This window comes from Anastrepha ludens, chromosome 3 (genome assembly GCF_028408465.1).
Source record: "Anastrepha ludens isolate Willacy chromosome 3, idAnaLude1.1, whole genome shotgun sequence".
NCBI classification, from domain to species: Eukaryota; Metazoa; Arthropoda; class Insecta; order Diptera; family Tephritidae; genus Anastrepha; species Anastrepha ludens.
In genome coordinates, this window is record NC_071499.1 from 94,892,609 (window position 1) to 94,915,156 (window position 22,548).

Here is a 22,548-nt window from a genome sequence, read left to right on the forward strand (position 1 = left end):
AGTGTGGTAAAAATATTGTTGTTTACGCTTCAAATAAAAAACTTATACTGACGTTTGTGCCTTACGACAGTAGCTCTCCAATGAATGTTTGGAAATGTGGATCGATGGAATAATAATCAAGTTACGCCATCTGTTGTAAAACCGCACGAACTTATTCATAGTCCTATTAATTGTGTTAGAGTTTCGGTCACGCAGGTTTTGCTGGGGACGCTCATAATAGCAACCGCGTGTGTATTTTTATATTCGTAAATATTTTCATTTTTAAATATTTACCGCAATTATGCCGAAAAATAATGCAGAAAAGTGTCGTGAATATCGACAGAAAAAAAATCAATAAATAGCATCACGGAATTCATTCACGAAAATTTAATAAAGTATACACCAGAAGTATCGCGGATACTTAGAAAAGATTACAATAAAGTTCCAATGATTTTAAGTGGCGATTTTAACGTAAATTTTGCATTGGACACAGCGGTTCCTTTAATTGACGTTCTCAATACAACATTCAATTTAAAAATGTGTAACAATCGCACTGAATCGACAACACGATCAAAAACAACCATTTACGCGGTATTTCAAAGACATGTTGACAACATCGAAACCAAAGCATTTGTATCATATTTTAGCTATCATAAGCCACTCGTATCATTTGTTGAAATTGAAAACATTGAGGATGAATAATAATAAAATGAAGAAAATAAAATATGAACTTTATAGCAATATTATAATGAACCTATAATTATCTTGCTCCTAATGCTGCTTTCGTCTTATTCTCTCTCAGTTTGTTTTACGGAAGGTTTCACTTCTATCGCGTCTAACCGTTAGACTGGTGTTTTTTTTCTTTATAAATTGTATGGAAGTCCATGAAAGTACAAATTTGAAATATACAAGTATGTAAAATATTTGTCGTCGTGGATGATTCAATAATAAAAGGTTTGCTCAGTAAGCCGCTTTCTCATTCCCTCTTGACAAATCGGCTCCCTTAGCAAGACACTGGGTTGCTAGCTCTAGAAATTTTGACTAAAAGTGGAGGAAAAGTAAAATTTGTAGAAAAAACATTTCATTTTCAAAATGGACTGCATACGAGCAACAACTCGCTCAAGAGTTTTCATCGGTATGTTCAGGACTATGGTAGTATGACATGGAATATATACCACTTAAGTCAGGACATGATAGAGTATTTTACGCAATCCGAGATCGAGATGGAGAATATACAAAGCTTTATTTCTTATAATGTGGAGATTTAAACGGAACTCTTGTTTTGCAAAGAGCTAGCGTTTGCTAAAGAGTTACAGCAGGGAGAATTATTGAATAGTACCGACGCAATCGATTATATTGCATACCTCATTATAAAAAAGTTGGCAGACCTTGTTTCCAATGAGCCCACCTTCCTATGGATGGATGAAGTGTCCAGAGGAAGCTTAGAAAAGCACAGTACCAGTATGAAAGAGCTTCTTATAAAAAACCATCTACGGGAATCGGCTCAAAACTGTAGGGCCTTCCAATTGTGGAACGCGCGTTACAAATAGGAGGAGGATCTCGGCGAAACACCTAACAGAATTGTACGTGCCAATTATTTATTTATTTTTAACAAAATAGTTTCATATGCGAAACTTCGCGATTGGTTTTAAATTTAAAAATTAATTCACGAAATAAAATCTTGGATTATGTGAAATAATTTCTTGTTTTAATATTAGACTTGACAATTTCCGCTAATCACTCTAGCTATACCATTATTGACATTCAAATATTAATTAAAATTTATTTTTTAAGCCGTTCGCAGTTTGTTTCCATTCAAGTAACAAAATACTATTTTGCTACCATTTTTACCAAAAAGGATTTAATTTTTTCCATTTTCTTCATCCTTTTTAAATACAACCTTTTGTAAAGAAGTGTCAAAATTCGAATGTCACTAGTGATCAAACCTTTAATAACACAGGCCAACAACCAAAAAACTTTTTCGATAATTTTAACTAATTACTTTGTAATTTGGTGTCCTGATTACGAAAAAAATTGTTAAAAAGTTATATCACCCATAAATTTTTCACATTTTACAATTAAGTAAAAATAAAGTTTATGTACCAAAATGTATCGGATATATTTCACAGTCCTGCGAGGTACAGTTTCTAAAACGGCTATGGGTGTTTCTTGAAGGTTTTTTTATGCTGAAAATGAGTATGGCCTTGAAAATGCAGATTTTTGCCATTTTTTAAATATTTTTTTGAGCAAAGTAAAGCTTTTTTTAATTTTCGACAACGGCATCGCAAATTACTAGTCTTCAGCTTTAAAATCCATTTTTAAAAATATTTTTGCGATTAATATAAAAAAAGATATACTATTTTGAATTCGCCCTTTACAGGGGCGTTAGAGAGTTAGAAAGGTTGAATTTGCATATCTAAAAGTCTCCAATTCAAAATAGAATAACATGTTTTATAATATATTAATCGTAAAAATATTTTTGAAAAAGGGCCTTAAAGCTAAAGAGTAGTACTTTGCGATGCCGTTGTGGAACATTAAAAAAAACTTTACCTTGCTCAAAAAAATATTTAAAAAATGGCCAAAATCTGCATTTTTTGACTATTTAACCTCAAATTGCCAAAAATCCTGACGTGCTGGAGCATTTTCAAGGTCGTATTCGTTTTCAGCATAAAAAAACCTTCAAGAAACACCCATAGCCGTTTTAGAAGCTGTAAAAAAGGGAGATTTTGCAGGCCTGTGTAATTGAATCATGGTCGTCGTGCTCGAAAACACTTTTGATCTAACGAATTCCTACTTAATTTAAGTTATAACAATAAAGGTGGAAGTAATGAAGAAATAAAAACAAAGCATGCGCTAATATGGCAACGCAGTTAAGCCTGAATTCACAGACCAATAAGAGTTACGAATGATTGGTGCAGAAAGTAAGGCGCATAAAAGGAAGTGAAGAAATAGCTGTTGCCCACTGTTTGTGCAGCGTCCCGGAAAATGTAATGAACCGTGCAAGGAGCACATATGAATCGTACGTCCACATTTTTAATATGTACATTTTTAATGAAATTGCTGCAATTTTATGACCCAGCGAAAGAGCGTATAAAGCAAAACGAAACAAAAGCGAAGAGCAATCATATCAATAGGTCTTTGTAGCTCTCTTATGAACACATGACACGTGCGTTAATATTGCGAGGTGACAATCGAAGGCGGATGTGCTGTCAGCTAGCATAATCAGCAGAATTCATACAGCTTGATAAAGGCGCAACAGTCATAAAGATAGAATCATCAGAATGAATAAATGCCAACGAAAATAATAGTGTGGCTAAGACCAAAGGCACAAGTACATGAATATGAATTAGAGGACGCTGACCCTGCTGTTGAGATTACTGGTTTCTCAATGATGCGTGTGTGATCGCACACGTGGGCTATAGGCGTAAATCAAGCGCGAATGAAAATAGTATATGTACACCAAAACCCAGTGAGCACTCAATAGCATAGAAATACATGCGTATTTATTAAGTCTCCATGTCAAAAAAAAATGCGACAGGAAAAGGTAAAAACACGAAAAAGTACAATAATCATATGTTAATTTTTATTTGGTCCTTTAATTCTAAGAAGGCAAAGTAAATGAATAAATACATATATACATTTAATCAGTGGTTACAGTACACAAATGATATGAAACATTGACACTGCCGAGTGGGGTAGCCTACGTGCACTCCACCATCCATAAGCAATTAGAGTACGCCATTGTTGATCGAAGGGGAAGTGGAACTCCTCTGACTTGAAGGTCAAGTGCTAAGAGCGATTTAATAAAGCTTTTTGCGTCCTAGTTTAGAAGACATCACCCTGCCGCTTCTAGATATATCCTTACCCCTTCTCAAAGCACATACCGCGTCCAAGTGAAAACGAAACGGCAAAAAATTAATCTTAAAGTTCGCGCTCAAGTACTAAGATACTTCAGCACTTTTTTTAAACCATTAGTAAACTTCTGCTATCCTTATTTGAAGATGTTGACTCTGATTCAAGACTTTTGGTATAACGGACCCGCTTTTTACTTTTAATACAGCGATACTATCCATACCATAAATGACTGACGATTGTATGCCCATAAATTCGTATTAATCTCACGATCTTTATCTTTAAATGAATAATTAAGTTCTTAACGACTAACAAATTTCTGCCTTTCTTGGCCCAGCGACAAAACAAAATTAATCATGTGTACTGCGCCCTTAGTGCCGCTTGCGTGATAGTAGAGCAACCATCGGGTTTATTATATTCGCAATATGACCAAGTCGGTCCATAAATATGATTTCTTTCACCCCATAGCCATCTTGTGCATCTATTTTTCTTCCCAAAATATTTCGGTTTGAAGGTTTTCTTATCAAAACATTCCTACTTCACAAATATACATAATAAATTGGACACTATGTACCATTTTTCTGCATAAATGAAATACATCTTAGCAAAATTTCATCGCATAGGAGTCTATAAACTACAAAAAAAAATTTCACCTTTAGACTTAAGGTAAGACAAATCAAATATAAAATATAGGCTAATGCATACAAATTCGCTCCGAAAATCGATATAGGAGAAAAATAGGTCGAACGATGTAATTTATGAATGACAACTAAATAACAAATGGGCTGAAAAGTCCCGGGTCTAACAAAGAAAACACGTTTTTTTGTGTGTTCAAAATTAGCTCTATTCATCAATGTAATTTCAATACCACTTTTGTAGAACGATTTATATTTTGCCTAAGAATAGGTCCAGTTTCAGTGGTAACCTCATCATTCGAGCGAAATTTCTTACCGGCAAGCATTTATAGGTCTGCGAATAGCCAGTAGTCGCTGGGTGCCAAATCTAGCGAGTACGGTAGAGGTGGGAGCAATTCAAATTTCAATTCAGGTAGTTTTGCCATTGTTTTGATTGACTTGTAACACCCACCCACTTTCAACAGAACTTTCTCATAGTCAAATGCTCATGCAATATAAAGCCAATACGTTCTTTTGATATCTTTACGAAGTCAGCTAACTCACGCAACTTCACTTCTTCTGGTGTTACCACCTCATTTGGACGTCCACTGCATTGTGCATCATCCGTGTCTCTACGCCCACGTTTAGTTAGCAAACCATCGTTTTATTGTTTTTTCTGATGGGGCAGAAACACTTTTAAGCCATTGCTTCGTTTGAACTGTATTTTTTTCCATCAAGAAGCAGTTTAAAATTAAAACACGAAATTATTTTTGATTCATTGTTTTGAAACAAATGTAGTGTCACTCTTACCGGAATAACTCACGAACTAATGAATAGAAGACCATGAAATTTTGCCGGCTGTATTTCTAAGGTTAGTACTAATTGATAAAGTAAAAGCCATCTAGGTGTCAGGCCCGCGACCTTTCAGCCATGGTTAGAAAGGCGCCCTTCAGTTTTTATAATCAGCCAATGCCAAAACGTTATTCAAGGCTTAGATTTCCCTCATGGTGGAATGTATGATTGTGCAACCATGGGCAGTTATTAAAAGTTTTTGCAAAACTTTGAGAATACTGATTCATCATTCTGGCACGTTGTTCCTTCACCACTATAGCCGCTGCAGCGAATGATTACGTGATTAGGATCACGATCAGGGACGAACAGACTAATGTGATACTAAGCTTTTACGACCCTTATTCGACAAATGCAACATTGACCAAAGCGATGCAACAGACTGGAAGAAAGATATTAAAACAGGAACGGAGACGAGAACTATTGATCACTCGATAAAGTGCAGTCACGGCGAATAGACAAATTGAAAAATATTATTAAGCGAATACTTAAGTGCATAAATTTGGAACAAATGCTTTCATTAAATTAAAGTAACAGTTTTAGCACAAATGTAAAATTTTTGGATACTCTGTACAACTTGATGCAAGTATATCTGAATGCAGTTGTTAGACGGGCAACGAATTGTGGCCTGTCGGTGAATCCTTTTAAGACGGAGCTCGTCCTATTTACGAGGAAATATAAAATACCCAGAGCTTAACTTCCCTCACTAGGTGCGCTCCTCTGATGCTTTCTGATAAGGTGAAGTACCTAGGTATTATCCTTGACAGCAAGCTTACATGGAAGCCCAATATTGAGGAAAGGGTGAGGAAGGCAACAATCGCCTTGTATGGGTGCAAGGGCGCTATTGGCAAAAGATGGGGCCTCTCGCCTAGAGTTGTTTTCTGGCTATATAATAATTGTAAGGCCTATCTTGTTATATGCAGTCATAGTCTGGTGGAACTCTAGAGAAGACGACATCGGTGAAGAAGCTGGTGAGAGTCCAGAGGTCTGCACTCGTTGGAATCAGTGGGGGCTTCGAACTACTCCTACTCTGGCGCTCAACGCAATGTTAAATGTGGTACCCGTAGACAACGCATGCAGAATTGCCGCTACACGTACCGCAATCAGACTGAGGGGCTGGAGCTATAAGCTCAACCTCACTTATGGGCACTCAAGCATTCTTAGACACTTCGAGTTCATCCCTCTGTCAACAGACCAGCGTATACCCTCGTTTAGTCCAACCGGAACATTCTCCACTCACATCCCCTCAAGGGAAGAGTGGACGGAGGGCTACATTTTGGGGGCAGGGCCTGGTGAACTTGTTCACGGATGGATCGAAGTTGGAAGGAAAGGTTGGCGGAAGAGTCTTTTGCGATAGGCTCCCCATCAGACTAAAATTCAGGTTATCGGACCACTGCAGTGTGTTCCAGGCAGAGGTAGCCCCAATCAAGGAGGCAGCTGATTGGCTGCTCAAATGCGTACTAACAGTCAAGAAAGTAAATATTTACTACGACAGCCAGGCGGCAATAAGGGCCCTCGGGTCTATGACGGTGCATTCGGAATTGGTCAAGGAATGCTTGACCTCACTTTCGACTGCGTCCGAATTCTTTGACATCAGCCTCATCTGGGTTCCCGGTCATAGCGACATTGTGGGAAACTGTGAGGCGGATGAGCTGGCCAGACAAGGGACATGTGAGGTTATTTCCCCGCGAAGGGAGAAAATTGGGATCCCCCTGACTACCTGCGGTCTGCTCCTGGAAAGATGGGCATCACACCAACTCAGCGAGCGCTAGGCAAATATACAAACGTGTAAATCGTGAAATCCTTCTGGCCACGTGTGGACCGGAGGCGCTCGGGCGAGCTTCTGAGGCTGAAAAAATATCAGCTCTCCAATCTAGTGGGTTCTCTCATAGGACACAATGCGCGAGGAATAAATGCTGTGAGACTTGGAATCACCTCGAGTCTTTTTTGCGCTGGATGTATGGAGGATGAGGTGGAATCATCTCAGCACCTTCTCCTTAGCTGCCCTGCTCTGGCGGGGCTAAGATCCAGGCATCTTGGCTCTTAATTCTTTGCCACGCCTGCTGATATAGCTGGCGCTGACATTAAAAATCCGATGAATTTCATCAGCAGCACAAAGCGGTTGACGCAAACATAGTCATCGTTCATAATCCGCACGCTCCTAACCATTCCATCACCACCTCTCCCCGCCCTTTCCCTGCATCCCATCGGTCCTACCCTTTCACCTCACTTCCTTCACAATGGTATCACAAAGGACGAATCCTTCTTCGTCCAAGTGTGCTCACTCCCTGGGCAACCATACCAACCTAACCTAACCTTTAGCAAAAATGAGGAATGATCATTCCTCCACAAAAATATTTTTAATCACAAGTTATTTTGAAACTGATCGTTTTTCCGCGTAAACTTTTTAGTATCTGTAGCCACTTTTCCGTATCATCCTTTCCCAAAATTTAATAAATCATTTCATGCTTAAATAATGTTGATTGAATGCGATATCATTTTCGAAATAATTATTGGCTGCCCGGAGCTTAGATTTTACCGGAAATGATCCGAGCTCTTAAGGCGAATATCATCCGAGCTTTTTGTGGCATACAACCGCCTAACAACGTCGTGGTAAATTAGATTGGCAGCTACATGAAAGACATCGTGTTCCATGAACAAGATGAGTGATTGTTTTTTCTACGAAAACCATAATATACCGAAACAAATTGAGTTTTGTTCGTTTTATTTCATTTCGACCACTCTCTTATTCGTTGTGCTATCTATGAAACTCGTCGCATCTATTCAATATTACATTCGAAATCATTTGGGCGTATTTGTATGCTCACTTTCGCAGGCTAATGCCGTTCGTGCTTTATTGCTTTGCGCATTACAGCTAACGCTTAGACGCTATTTATGCGAGCATTTCACCGCACAAAGCCATATACATATACACGCAAACAGGGAAAATGTATACACACACAATAATTTATTGCAAATCATGAACGATGCCTATTTTTATGGACAAAGGCGAAAAAATGGTCTAATAGCTATTGCAATGCTAAAGTAACAGTAAATAAATAAGCCGTAAAAATGAGACACAGCTGATATTTGTATATACATACATACGCACGCACATCACATCGGTTTTATTGGTTGCAAACTATCTAAGTGTAAGTAACCCACCAGCAAAAAGTTTCGCCACTGAATAAGGTAAGCGCGTGGGTTAATGGGTTGGTTTGTTTTCAAGAAATTTCAATATTAAATTCGTATCAACCTGTACAGCGCACAACAAATTGAGTCGTACCCCTGGATATGTGAGCTGTTTATGTTACATTTTTTTGTTTTGTTTATTTCCCAGAAAATGTTGTTTTTTGTTTTAAGCAACCGTTCTCCTGTCGTAGCGGTGATACCTGTACACGTGACTTACAAAATTGCTAATTTGCTCATTTAGTTCAATTGCAATTTGCATTAGAAGCAGTAGGAAATGCATAGTGAAATTAGAAGTTATTAAAAAGTGAGTCAGTCAGGAGTCAACTCATATTCGGCAGTTAAATTTAAAATTTTGTGATGTACTTGTCGAAAGTGGGTTAACTCTACAGTGTAAAGAAGGCGCTAATCATTTTTTTCTAAAATTTCTTAACAACATTTTTTCTTGAGTCCTATGAAAATACTTCATTACTTAAAAAATTGTCCATATAACAAAGCTGCATAGATATAACGAAGATATTTTGAGCGCGAAAGTCCTCGCACTAAAGGGATGGTCTCGTTAGCTTCTATATGACAAAATGTCGACCTCAAAAGCCTCTACACTGCGAATTCTGAATATGAATATGAATACATAGGAAAGTGCAGTGCGCTGAGTGCACATTGCCAGTCTTTGTTTAATTGTTGTAAAAAATAGTTATCCAGTGAAGCGCAAGTCGATTTGCCAATACGATAAAACTGCCATTAAAAAGCTCTAAACATTTTTCGAGGACAAATATTTTACGCGGTATTACACAGCTTCAAATACGAGGGGTGCCCGGTATATGACGGGATTTGGCAACCCTGGTGTTGCAATCTGGCAACTGACAGCTGTATCGCAAAGTTTGACATTTTTTGGTTTTTACGTACTCAGAACGTTTTGAAATTCCAGCGCCATTTGTGTTGTTTACAGTAACTTAAAAGATTCATCTTGGTCCAAAAATGGAATTAAATAGTGAACATTTTCGTGCGATTATTTTTTACAACTTACATAAGTCGCACATCACAAATAGGAGGAGGAGCTCAACCAAACACCTAACAGAAGTGTACGCGCCAATTATTTATTTATTTCACCACTTAATGTGTGCATAATTAGAGTACTAAACTGGTTCACTCTTATCCTTGGATATCCTAGGCCCCCACTTTTGTTATAACTTACTCATCACCCAATTATCACCTTTTTTCTACTGGGAAACGATTGCTCACGCTACACACACATCTACAGGATGCAGACTGTACGTGTGGACGCATAAAAAGTCTCCCATTTGCCATTAAATAAAGGGGATTTGCTGCGAAGTTCCAGGCGCTGTCGGGATGCTTCGTTGCTTTTGATTAAATTTATGCTCAAGAGATTAAAGCAGAAAATGCTGCAAATGCGAGATTTTAGTTCGATTTGAACGTGTTTAGCCAACAATATTCATGATATTGGAAGAAAAAAGAAAAATGTAAGTTCAATGTAATTTAGTTTTAGCAAAACTTACATCAATCTGTGAGAATAATTGAAATTACAAAATTAAAATTAGTTTAAAGCCTATATATATATATAAGAAGCACTAAAAAAACACCGAACAATTATTTCTGAGTTAATTTCCACTTAGGCATCGTTTTAGGTATCGTAAAGACCAAAATCAGTTCCTGTAAGAAAAATAAAACTGCTCAGAAAAATCATTTAGAATTCGGTAGAGGGATCAACGTAAATTGCTTTCATATTGGGTGATTATCGTAATGCGAATGGACTAAGATGGCACATCACAACAGCACAGGTACGCAATGAGTGACACCTGGAGAAGTGAGCTAGCCAGCTCAGTAGGTGCAGCAGGAGCTCAGCAAATCATATGAAAATTGCTGATCAGCGACTAGTAAAATCATGTAACCCATAAAATTGGATTCAAAGTAGCATGAAGAGTAGGAGTGGTGTTGAAGCGCGTTTTCGCACTTTCCCACTCATGTCAGAAATATCAGAAGCAAAACATTTCGTCCTAAAATTAATTTAGAGGCTACCGACTATCTCTTATGAAGAGACTCATACTCGCATTAGGCAGTAAAAAAGAGAGCAACCTGGTGACATTCTACAGTTAGAGTAGCGTTTCCTCAGAATAACTTAATAAAATGAGGCGTGAACTTATAATATCCATAAGTCTTGAAGGTTAGGATTAGGAATTCATAGGAATCCTTTTACTTTCCCGTTGTTCCTAGGTGGAACATCAGGCCTCAGATGGCTGAATGAAAAATAATGTATTACTGTTATAATCTTTTGCCAGACCATACAACATAATCCGAATGCTTTCTCTGTGGCTAAGGCTACCATGAATGTCATTTGAATGTCAACCTCTAAAAATATGTACAAGCTTCGCTCATCTCAGCATACCTGTCGTACTACAATCTTTAGGATCTGAGTTTGGTCCCGTCATAGTGATTGATTAAGTTTAAATCAAGATAATCTAATGATTTAAAAAAAATATTTTATGTAGTGATGAAATTTCATATAGGTGGTACATACCTTTGACTCATTGCCGTTGAGTCTTACTACATACTACTGTGGGCAAAAAGTAAGGGGAATTTGGTTGTAAAATGATAAATCTTTATTTATTCTTGTAAATCAATTTCATCCCCTTCAAAATAATCCCCTCTCGATGAAATACACTTATGCCAACAATTTTTCCAATCTCCGAAACATGCCAAATAGTTCATTTCCGGTATAGCCATCAGAACCTTCTTCGATTCAGCTTTTATCTCCTCAATCGACTCGAAACGCGTTCCCCGGAGTGGTCTCTTGAGTTTTGGGAATAGCCAGAAGTCACACGGAGCCAAATCAGGTGAATACGGTGGTTGCGGAACGATATGCGTGGAATTTTGGGCGAAATGGTCACGAAGAACGAGTGCAGTGTGAGACGGTGCATTATCGTGATGCAAAAACCAAGAGTTGTTGGCCCATAATTCTGGTCTTTTTAGACGAATTGCTTCACGTAAACGACGCATAACGCTCAAATAATATTCCTTATTAACAGTTTGGCCACGTGGAAGGAAGTCATAGTGCACCACACCACGAAAATCGAAAAAAACTGTCATCATGACCTTTATTGTTGAACGACTTTGAAGTGCTCTTTTCGGTCTGGCCTCGCCTTTAGCAAGATATTCGCTTGATTGGTCGGTTGTTTCAGGGTCGTAAGCATAAACCCAAGTCTCATCTCCCGTAATGATGCATTTGAGCTTGTCCTGATAGTCTCAAAGCATTGTTTCACACACATCAACGCGACGACATTTTCCAAGAAATTGAGAGTTTTCGGTACTAAACGAGATTTGACTTTTCATTCCGCAAACAAAATTTGATGGCACTTCTCTGCTCAATCCAATCAGACATTGTAAAAACCGAAAAATGCACTCTTGGTCGTTTGGTAAACACAAGCGTAAATATATTACTGATAATGACATTCACATGAAAGTTCGCCCAGATGTTATTAACAGTGCTGCCAACTCATGAAAAAAATAACTAGAGAGAAATTTTAATCCGCGAAGTTTGACAAATAAATTCACCTTTCTTTTTGCCTACAGTAGTAAGTCACATTGTAGTACCATTCATTAACCTGTAGCTTGAATAAAAAAATTCTATAAAAAAGTTTCGAAAGTTATAAAAGTATGAAAGGAACCTTGAGGTATTTTGTGCCTTCTATCAGATGTCTGCTCCTCCTTCTTGCATTGGAATTTTATTCGAAAAGACGATGTATAAGAGTTTCCGGGGATTGGCCACAGAAGCGTCTCGACCATATCTCGAGGCTATGCAGATGGGTGGCTGGCTGCACAGTTTGCCCTTAGAGAGGCGTATGAGGTGCTTAAATATCTTTTGATTAAACCTTCCTAATGAGGATTTCGTCTATCTTTGCCCCCTTAGGAGCATACGTATAATAACACTTTAATTCTAACCTCTCCTAGAATTTTGTTTTTTATCAATGCACTCAAGGATTAATGAGGACTTAACCATGATGGATTACAAGGCCTCAGTTCAACCTTACTGGCGCGATGTTTCTACCTAAAATATACAATAAAATATAAAAACAAACAGCTAAAGTAGTGAGCTATCGATATTTAAATAAAGAAGAGCATTTTTTATTTCCATTTAATTATTTTCATTAAGTTAATAAAAGTGTTAGTATTTAAAAAAATGATGATCCAGAATCAAAGCTTATTTTCCTTGCCAAGTACACATACAAGTACATAAATATACGTGTGCGTTTGAATCGCCAGCGCTATTCACAATTCAATGCCAATTATTGGCTGCAAACCCTATTGCCCGTCCTTCCCCGCCTTACAGCGTTATTGCAGCTTGTTCCATAACAGTTTCTGTGCGTATATAGTATACATAGATTTGTTTGTGTTTGTGAAATTACCTGTATTCCATGCGATATCCAATAACCGACATGTTCAGGTACTTTGTACTGATTCGACGTTTATTTTGTTTTTCTTTTTACTAATAAAATTTCATTTTGAGTTTCCAGCTTCAAATTAATTCATTTTATATGGCTTTACCTGGGACTCGATGGCAACCACAGTGGTGTTATTGTGCGCACACACATAACCGACTCTTTGATTATATCGTAACAAATCCCAGGGGTTCACTTTAACGCTACTCAGCTTGGCTTTCCACTTCGCCGCATTCAATTCAAACACATTTTGGGAATTTCCGAAAGTGTTGAAATTGTGGGGCGTCGTAGCAACATACAAATATTTATATGTGCATATATATGTGTTTTTGTATTTGTATCGTCCATTGGGCAAACATAATGTCAAATTTACACTTTCCGTTTCCTCAATTTACCGCTCTCTCCTCCCCATTGCAACGAAACTCGAAACTCTTTCACTGTTTACCACGTGAGCCCGTGTGGGTGTACATGCACTCCACTAATTCGCGCGTGTGTGTGTGTGAGTACCGGAAGTTTTTGGCAGATGTAACTTCTTACTTCTGTGGATGCTTCTGGTTAGTTTAGTGTTTTTGTTGGCATTTTTGTGGTACATAAAATGCTAGGTTAGCAAAGTATTTGGCCACCACAAAGTTTGTGTCAGTCAGTAAACCAACTTCCAGGCAGGTGGGTGGCCTGAGGTGTGAAAATCTGCTGCGCGGCTGCTGTTACAGTGTAAATGACAAGAGCCCAAGTAAGTGTGAAAATATCAATAATGGATTTTCAATTTATATGCTTCTCGATGGATATTTGCTTTGGCTGCCAGCATTCATTTCACCCTTTCAAATTATACAACGCCCTCTCACTAACAAAAATATCTAGTAAATGTGCATTTTGAAGTTGCTTTGTGCCAACTTTGAAATACCTTCACTCTATTAACTGTATTTACTTGCCTACATATACATTTACTAATAAAGGTGTAGCGGTTACAAAAACTATGTATATACATATATACGTACATAGATGGAAATTTATTTCATTGCAATTCAAACCGCTGGCATTCTCCTTTCAATTACACTTTCTGCATTGAATTTGAAATTCAAAATATTTCACTGTTTTGTTTTGGCTTTTAACGAAATTTTAGAAAGTGAGCTACCTTTGACCTTCTACTTGTTCGTAATTTATGCAGTCGATGAATGATTTTTGGGAAGTGGTGAAACAGTTATTTTGTAGAGCAGCAAAAAATTTAACATTACTTGGTGAATTTACAATTTTCCGATACAATTCGCTCTACTTGGCTTCAAGTGTTCAGCAAGCTAATGCTTCCAGTGCTGTTCAATTACGAATTTTGAATGCTTTTAGAAATTTTCGTTGGTGTTTGCTGGCGCTGAAATTCATGTATACAGGTAGCTAAATTGAATAGATTTCCCATTTGAAAAGCAAATTGATTTGTGTGGAAATTAAATACTTCACATAAGAGATACGTGAAATTATCGTTATTGAGAAACTCCTTTAATTTACTAAACATACAATTCGTTTTAAAGAAATGAATACACTTTTTTTTAATTATATGAGAAGAAAGCTAGAAATAAGTATTTTTTAAATAAGTATTTTTTGGACTTTTTTATATTTTTTATTAACGATTCTTAGTAATTTCGCTCGTCGGGTTGGTGGAAAAAGTTGATCAGACAAAGAGTTTGCCTTGATTGCTTTCGTAGAAGGCGTTTCCAACATTACGAGGGGTGTAGAGAACAAAAACAAATTTTAATCATCGAAAATCACTTTACTGTTTTTCAAAATATTCTCCATGAAGATCTATACACTTTTGCATGCGGTTGAACCGATTGTCGAAGCACTTTTTCCACTCTGAATGAGGTACCTCCATTCTGAATGCCGCAACCGCTTCTTCAGGTGTCGAAAAACGTTGACCTCTCACTTTGTTTTTTACGTACAGGAATAAAAAGAAGTCATTCGGTGCCAAGTCAGGACTATACGGCGGATGCCCCATTAATTCGATGTTTTGGGTGCTCAAAAATGCAGTTGTTTGAGCCGATGTGTGAGAGCTCGCATTGTCCTGGTGAAGAGTGATCCGTCTTTGGCGATTGGTTTTCCTGATTTCTTGGAAGACAACTGGCAAACAAATGGTTGTGTACCACTCAGAATTTACTGTTCTGCGTTGTTCTAGTGGTACGGTTTCGACATGTCCAGTTTTTCCAAAAAAACAGGCGACCATTTGCTTGGAAGTGCTTCGTGCGCGAACAACTTTTGTTGGATGTGGCTGATCTTGAAACACCCATACAGTCGACTGCTGTTTACTTTCGGGCTCATACGCGTAAATCCATGATTCACCACCTGTCACGATGTCACAGACGTGTTTCGAAGCCCCGCGATCGTATTTTTTGAGCATTTCCTTCGACCAATCGACACGAGCCTTTTTTTGAGCGATTGACAAATTGTGTGGGATCCAACGCGAACAAATTTTTTTGACAGTCAAATGTTTATGCAATATTGAATGTATGCTGGTCCCACTAATGCCTAAGATGGTCTCAATCTCACGATAGGTCACATGATGATCTTGCAATATCAGTTCGCGCACAGCATCAATGGTTTTCGGAACAACAACTGATTTTGGACCACCTTCACGAAATTCGTCTTGGAGTGAACTACGACCACGATTGAATTCACCATACCATCGATAAACTCTGGTCCTTGATGGAGCTTCATCGCCAAAAAATGAATTAAGTTCATCCATGCAATGTTGCTGAGTTAATCCACGTCGAAAGTTGTAAAAAATAATCGCACGAAAATGTTCACGATTTAATTCCATTTTTGGACCAAGATGAATCTTTTAAGTTACTGTAAACAACACAAATAGCGCTGGTATTTCAGAACGTTCTGAGTACGTAAAAGCCAAAAAATTTCAAACTTGGCGATACAGCTGTCAGTTGCCAGATTTCGACACCAGGGTTGCCAAATCCCGACATATAAAAGGCACCCCTCTATAAATGCAAATATTTTGGTAGATGCTTCAGAATATTTTGGTGTTAAACCACACGTTGGCACCTTAATTAGAAGCTGTACTCGTCAGAAGAAAGGTAACGGCTAAATTAGGTCGCACTACTCTAAGTAGACAGGACTGCAGAGGTCCACTTCAAGGTGGAGTCCTCCACCCTCTTCTTTGGACTCTTTTGTTGACCCTGGATAGAGGGGTTGTCTCGTCATTGCTTACGCAGATGATCTAACGATTTGTGTTAAAGGCAAATGTTCTAACACACTTAAGAATATTCTGCGCTCTTACATGGCGACGCTTAGAAGCTTGACTGAGAGTAGAGAACTCGGTAGAAAACCCCGCAAAATTGAAATAGTTCCCTTCAAAAAGAAACATAGGATTCCTATAATCTCCCCGCTAGTTTTTAAAGGTTCCTTTGAGGGAGGTTGCCAGGTACTTCGAACTCGTATTGGGTGTACCTTACAATCACTTCTGCAGGAGCTGTGGAGATGAAGAACTTGAGTCGGTACAACACGTCCTCTGTGAATGTCCTGCACTTAAAAGAAGCTGTGAGATGGCGACACTTTCAATAGTCACACACATATTCGTATATTCACTTTCAACAGACTCTTCAAGACGAGGGTACCGTAAAGAAGAGAGTGGCAGCCATCAAGGCCATTTTTTGTTTTTTTTTTGGTGGGTGAGGTAGGGTTCAAAATGCCTTCAGATTTACAACGACCGTCGTCTACTGCATCGTGCGGTGTGGCCACTAAAACGGTGCCTCCTCTCCTTCTGGGGAGACACCATTCCCGGAACTGCTTTCTATAGTATGATACTTCGGATGGGCCCAGAACGGTATCCATAAAGGACCAATTCTATTCACCCACGTCAGGGTTCACCACATTTGTAGCCAGCTTTCAAGCTATAGGCTCGTCTTCTTGTGTCTCTATCTGTGCGGCTTCGCTTTGTTGCACTGTGTCGAGGTTAACCTTTTTTTTCGTAGTACGTTCTCGATGTATTTCTTTACCGCGTTCTAGTTGTCCCCGCGTTCGAGCATTTTGCTGATTATGTTGCTCGGTGCGATGTCGTCAATCTGCTCCCTCAGAGTATTTCTTTCCACGAGCCATCTGTCACAAAAACCATCTGTAAAAAACGTGTGCTCAGCGACATCGCTCTGTGCTTCGCAGTATATATGCACTTGGAATCGGTTACCTTGTCCACAAGGTTTAGGTATCTCCGGAAGTATCCGTGGCCCGATAAGAACTGAGTTATTTGGCATTTCCGTTCTGAGAAGCTAGTGATGACTTGTTTCTTCTTGGAGTTCCTCGCATCCATTCGTTCCCGGACCATGAGAAGAGATGGGTATCTGCCCGCTGATCACGAAAATTGCTGCGCCTGAGACAGTATGGTAGGCTGAGGCAACTCTGAGTGGCGCTGTTCGTTGCACAGACTCCAGTGCTTTGCGCTTGGCTTTGCTCTTTAGCACAATTCCCCATACCTCGCTGCCGTGCAGCAGAATTGAGCTTGTGGCCGCCATAAATAGCTTTCTTTTGCTCTCGGTGGGGTTTGCTATTAATCTACTTAGTATACCTGTGATCTTTACTGCTTTGGTAGCTGCATGCCGTAACTAGGCCTAGAAAGTAAGCCTGCAGTCAAGTTGAATACCTAAGTATTTTACTACTTTTTGGGTCACTAAGGACGTGTCGCCTATTTGCATACTGTTCTCGAGTGGCATGTGACCTCCTGTCATAAGAATGATTTCGGTTTTATGCTTGACGAGTTCCAGGCCGTGGTCTACAAGCCATATTTGCGTCCTTATCATGACTTGGTTCAGCTTCCTTCTAGCAACCTCAGTGTCCCGAGCTGGTATGACCGCCACTATATCGTTAGTGTATCCCACTAAATATGTATCTTCTGACATTTCTATGCTCAACATCTCTTCGTAGCTGCGCCAGACATTATCGCTTTTGTTTTCTGGCCATCTGGTGTATCGTACAGTAGCTAGACTAGAATGAACTGCGATTCGAGGATAGCTTCAAGAGTTGAAAAGTTCTTCCGGCATGGTATCCAAGTTTCACCAGGAATATGAGGCTAATAAATGATAACAATTTGAAGAAAAGTCAAAGAACTCCTTTTTTTATTTATTTGCATGATGCCTGATGGAAGTGAATATCGTATGGGATTAAATTGCTTTCGTATAACCTTCGCGCAACCAGGAAACTATGTTTAGAGCTAATATTAATAACTTAATTAATTAATTATTACTTTTAATTAATTATTGTTGTTATTATTATTAAATTAATATTATAAGGTGTATTATTAATTTAATTCCTCAAAAAAAATTTGTCCAGAATTGGACATCGGGCGCTCAAAGGCGCTACTGAATCGGTCGAGAAAAAACGTTTTGTTGCTGGTCGCTTTGATTATAAGCCATTATCTCCTAATTCAAGATGCTCAAATATTGAACGAAACACATTTCGACTATTGCAGAAGCTGCAAGAACGAGGAGGAGGATTGAACGTATTTCATTTCGACTATTGCAGGAGGTGCGAAAATGCGATGGTAGAAGAGTATGTCAGACATCTTTTCTGTTACTGTTCCGCGTGGCATGCCACTAGGTTTAGCTTCTTTCTTACGTTCTTACGCTCTTAAATGATCATGTTGACCTCAGAGATATATGTGTTAGGCAGATCAATGGGTTTACACTTAAAACAAAATGGTTTAAGGAGAAATAGCTGATAAACTGCTACTGTGGTATCACCATGGATCAGAAATGGTCAAATGAATTGGTTTAGAGACCGACTGCCGTTTATACCCACTTACCTAATTCAATTCCAACTAAATTTTTGCAGAAAGGTTCTGGATATTGACATTTTTTTATTGAATGAAAATATGAAATTTTTTCCAGTAGTCGTAGGTCATAGGCGAAAGCTATACCATCAAAATCACTTCTATTTTCCTTTTATTCGTGTTCTAAGTCTATGCCCATATCGCCAGTTTTGCCAATGTAAAAGAGGAAGTTAAATACACTACTGCATATTCAACAACGTATCTGGAAAATAAAATAATTTTGCATAAAATAATTTGACATCTTAAAATAACGGTGAACTTGCTTCGCTGCAATAAAAAATTTGCACTTTAAAATTCAACCGACATTTTTAAACAAAAAGAGCTTAGTTCATTCATAGTAAAAACGGTGCCACCGTGGATGACAAGACTGAAAATAATTCAATTTCCACTTAACATAAAAACAGAAATGAGCAGGGTCTGCGAGTTGTGCGCCACTTGCTCTCGTGCACCAAAGGCGTGATGCGCTATAAGGAAACGAATCACGGCATAAGTGAGTCACGTATTTAATTAGCTTGCAACGCGCTAAATGTACACACAAACAGAAGACGGTTGATGGCAAGTGTGCAACAGTGCTTGCAAACAAATGAACAACAAAATTAGGACAAGCTAGGCGAAGCACGGGGGAGAGAGGAAGAGAGTAGCCAGCAGTCTGCAATAGCTAAATGTGAAATTAATTTTGTTTCGGCACCATTTGGCGATTCAGGAAAATTTAAATTGAAATGACAACGTGCAACATGCTATAGTAAACTAGGTAACAATAGCGACAAAAACAACAACAATGATAACAAAGCAAAACAGATGATCAAACTGCTTAGAATATAAAAGTAGTAATAACATTAATCGCAACAAGAACACTATTAACGCCAACAATTTTCAACTGCCAGCTCACGCGGCAAGGACGTAAATACGTAAATACGTGAAACACTGAGAAATTGCAAAGGTAATTTCTACAAATTTATTTGCTTCTTATATTTGATTGCTAATGTTTGTTCAAATGTGGATAAGAATCTTGCAGGAGAATCAGCAGCAGGACAAGAGAAACTAATAAGATTTTAATTAAGCTAAAAACTAACGATTTCACGATCTCTGCAGCGCCCATTAACCAAAGGCGTGCAAATTGTTATTGGCCCACAACTGTACGACAAAAACACTCATACTTGTTCCTGAATAAAATGCATCTACATACATACATGCATTTGCCTCACTTAGCTTGCCCTTGAGGATAGGATACAACGAATTCGTAATTAATTTAGCATTAGAAGCAGCACTGCATAGATGGGAGGAGCAGCAGTGAAGTAGACATAATAGGTATTATGTATTAAAAAATTGGAACAATGATGGACAACATCTGCTGCTTTCAAAAAAAGGTATCATTCTCCTATTACATGTAAGTTGCAGCAACGGTTTTAGTACCAGCAAGCGGACACTGGCAAGAAATCTCATCGGTCAGCAACCGCCAGCCATCGCCTTGAAAATTTGACATAGCACAGCGTTAGGGCATAGCAACAGGGCGACCGGCTGTGAAATGAGGCGTACCTGAGATGGCGTGCTGCGGCTGTCATTTCCAAGCTAAGACGAAATGTCAAGAGAAACAAGAGCGCAATTAAATTAATATAATTTACATGCCACAAAAAATGTGGTATAAGCCTAAGGGACGGACCTCATTTATTACTTCGGTAATCGATACTGGCCGCCGTAGCCGAATGGGTTGGTGCATGACCACCGAATTCACAGAGAGAACGTAAGTTCGAATCTCGGTGAAGCATCAAAATTAAGAAAACGTTTTTTCTAATCGGCAGGCAATGGCAAACCTCCGAGTGTATTTCTGCCATGAAAAAGCTCCTCACAAAAATATCTGCCGTTCGGAGTCGATTTGAAACAACATCAAGACGCACGCCACAAATAGGAGGAATAGTTCGGCCAAACACCCAAAAAGGGTAAACGCGTCAATTATATATATATGTATAATCGATACTGTTTGATTCATTATGCCACCAGCTAACATGGCTTTGGCGTTTCGTAAATATGTGGAGGTACTTAGTATTTCAGATAATTTGGAAAGAGGAAATGGTTGCTGCAAAGCATTGGTACAAAAGTTTCGATACACTGACAAATTCTGTTTCTTTAAATGCTTTGAAACCTTCCGAACGTTTGGTTAAGGGTGGGGGGCTGTTAACGTTAGCAGGTTGTGGAATTCAACCCAAATTCATCTAATGCATAGATTTTAAAGAGTTTAAAGAAATTGAGTAATAGCAGGAGATTTAATTTGAATTGTTTGTGTTTACATTTGGTTATTGGGCAAAGAGAACGTGGAAAGCGTAAAGAAAGTATGGAAAGTGGAATATGTAACGATTTCATTAGAGTATGTACAGTATTTTATTGAACGATTAAACAAGGATATACAACCCCGTTGCGTCAGTTATTTATACGAGCTTAGGCATACTAGACATAAATGTTTTATGACAACAGTGTGTGCGAGAATTTCTGAGCCTTAACGGCAGACAGACGGTGGCTTTAATTTGCCGGCCTTAATACTAACCAGTTCTTAATTAAGCGCTATGAATGTGCATTAGAGTTAATCAAGGAAATTTTAGTGCTTTTAAGCTGAATTGATATCATCGGCCTTAACAACCGCGCTGTTAGTTCTGCCTTCTCCAAACTGGATAAAGAGGCGAAGCGAATGGGTTTGGTGGTGAACGAGGACAAAACGAAGTACCTCCTGTCTTCAAACAAACAGTCGGCGCACTCGCGTATCGGCACCCACGTCACTGTAGACAGTTATAATTTCAAGGTTGTAAAAGACTTCGTTTATTTAGGAACCAGCATTAACACCGATAACAATGTCAGCCTTGAAATCCAACGTAGGATCTCTCTTGCCAACAAGTGCTACTTTGGACTAAGTAGGCAACTGAGCAGTAAAGTCCTCTCTCGACGAACAAAACTAACAATCTACAAGACTCTCATCATGTCCTCCTCCAAACTGGATAAAGAGGCAAAGCGAATGGGTCTGGTGGTGAACGAGGACAAAACGAAGTACCTCCTGTCATCAAACAAACAGTCGGAGCACACGCGTATCGACGCCCACGCCACTGTTGACAGTTATGATTTCGAGGATGTAAAAGACTTCATTTATTTAGGAACCAGCATTAGCATCGATAACAATGTCAGCCTGGAAGTCCAACGTAGAATCTCTCTTGCCAACAAGTGCTACTTTGGACTAAGTAGGCAACTCAGTAGTAAAGTCCTCTCTCGACGAACAAAACTAACAATCTACAAGGCTCTCATCATGCCCGTCCTAACGAATGGCGCAGAAGCGTGGACGATGACAACATCCGATGAAGCGACGCTTGGAGTGTTTGAGAGAAAAATTCTGCGCAAGATTTTTGTACCTTTGCACGTTGGCAGCGGCGAATTTCACAGACGATGGAACGATGAGCTGTATGAGCTTTACGACGACATAGACATAGCGCAGCGAATAAAGATCCAGCGGCTACGTTGGCTGGGTCATGTCGTCCGAATGGAAACAAATGCCCTGGCTCTGAAAGTATACGATGCGGTACCAGCTGGTAGTAGCCGAAGAAGAGGAAGGCCTCCTCTGCGTTGGAAAGATCAGGTGGAGAAGGACTTGACTTTACTTGGTGTGCTCAACTGGCGCCGGTTAGCATGAGAAAGAAATGACTGGCGCGCTTTGTTAAACTCTGGCAAAATCGCCTAATCGGTTATCGCGCAAATTAAGAAGAAGAATAATGGACAAAAGAAACCCAAGAGCACAATGTTGATAAATTCTATAACAATC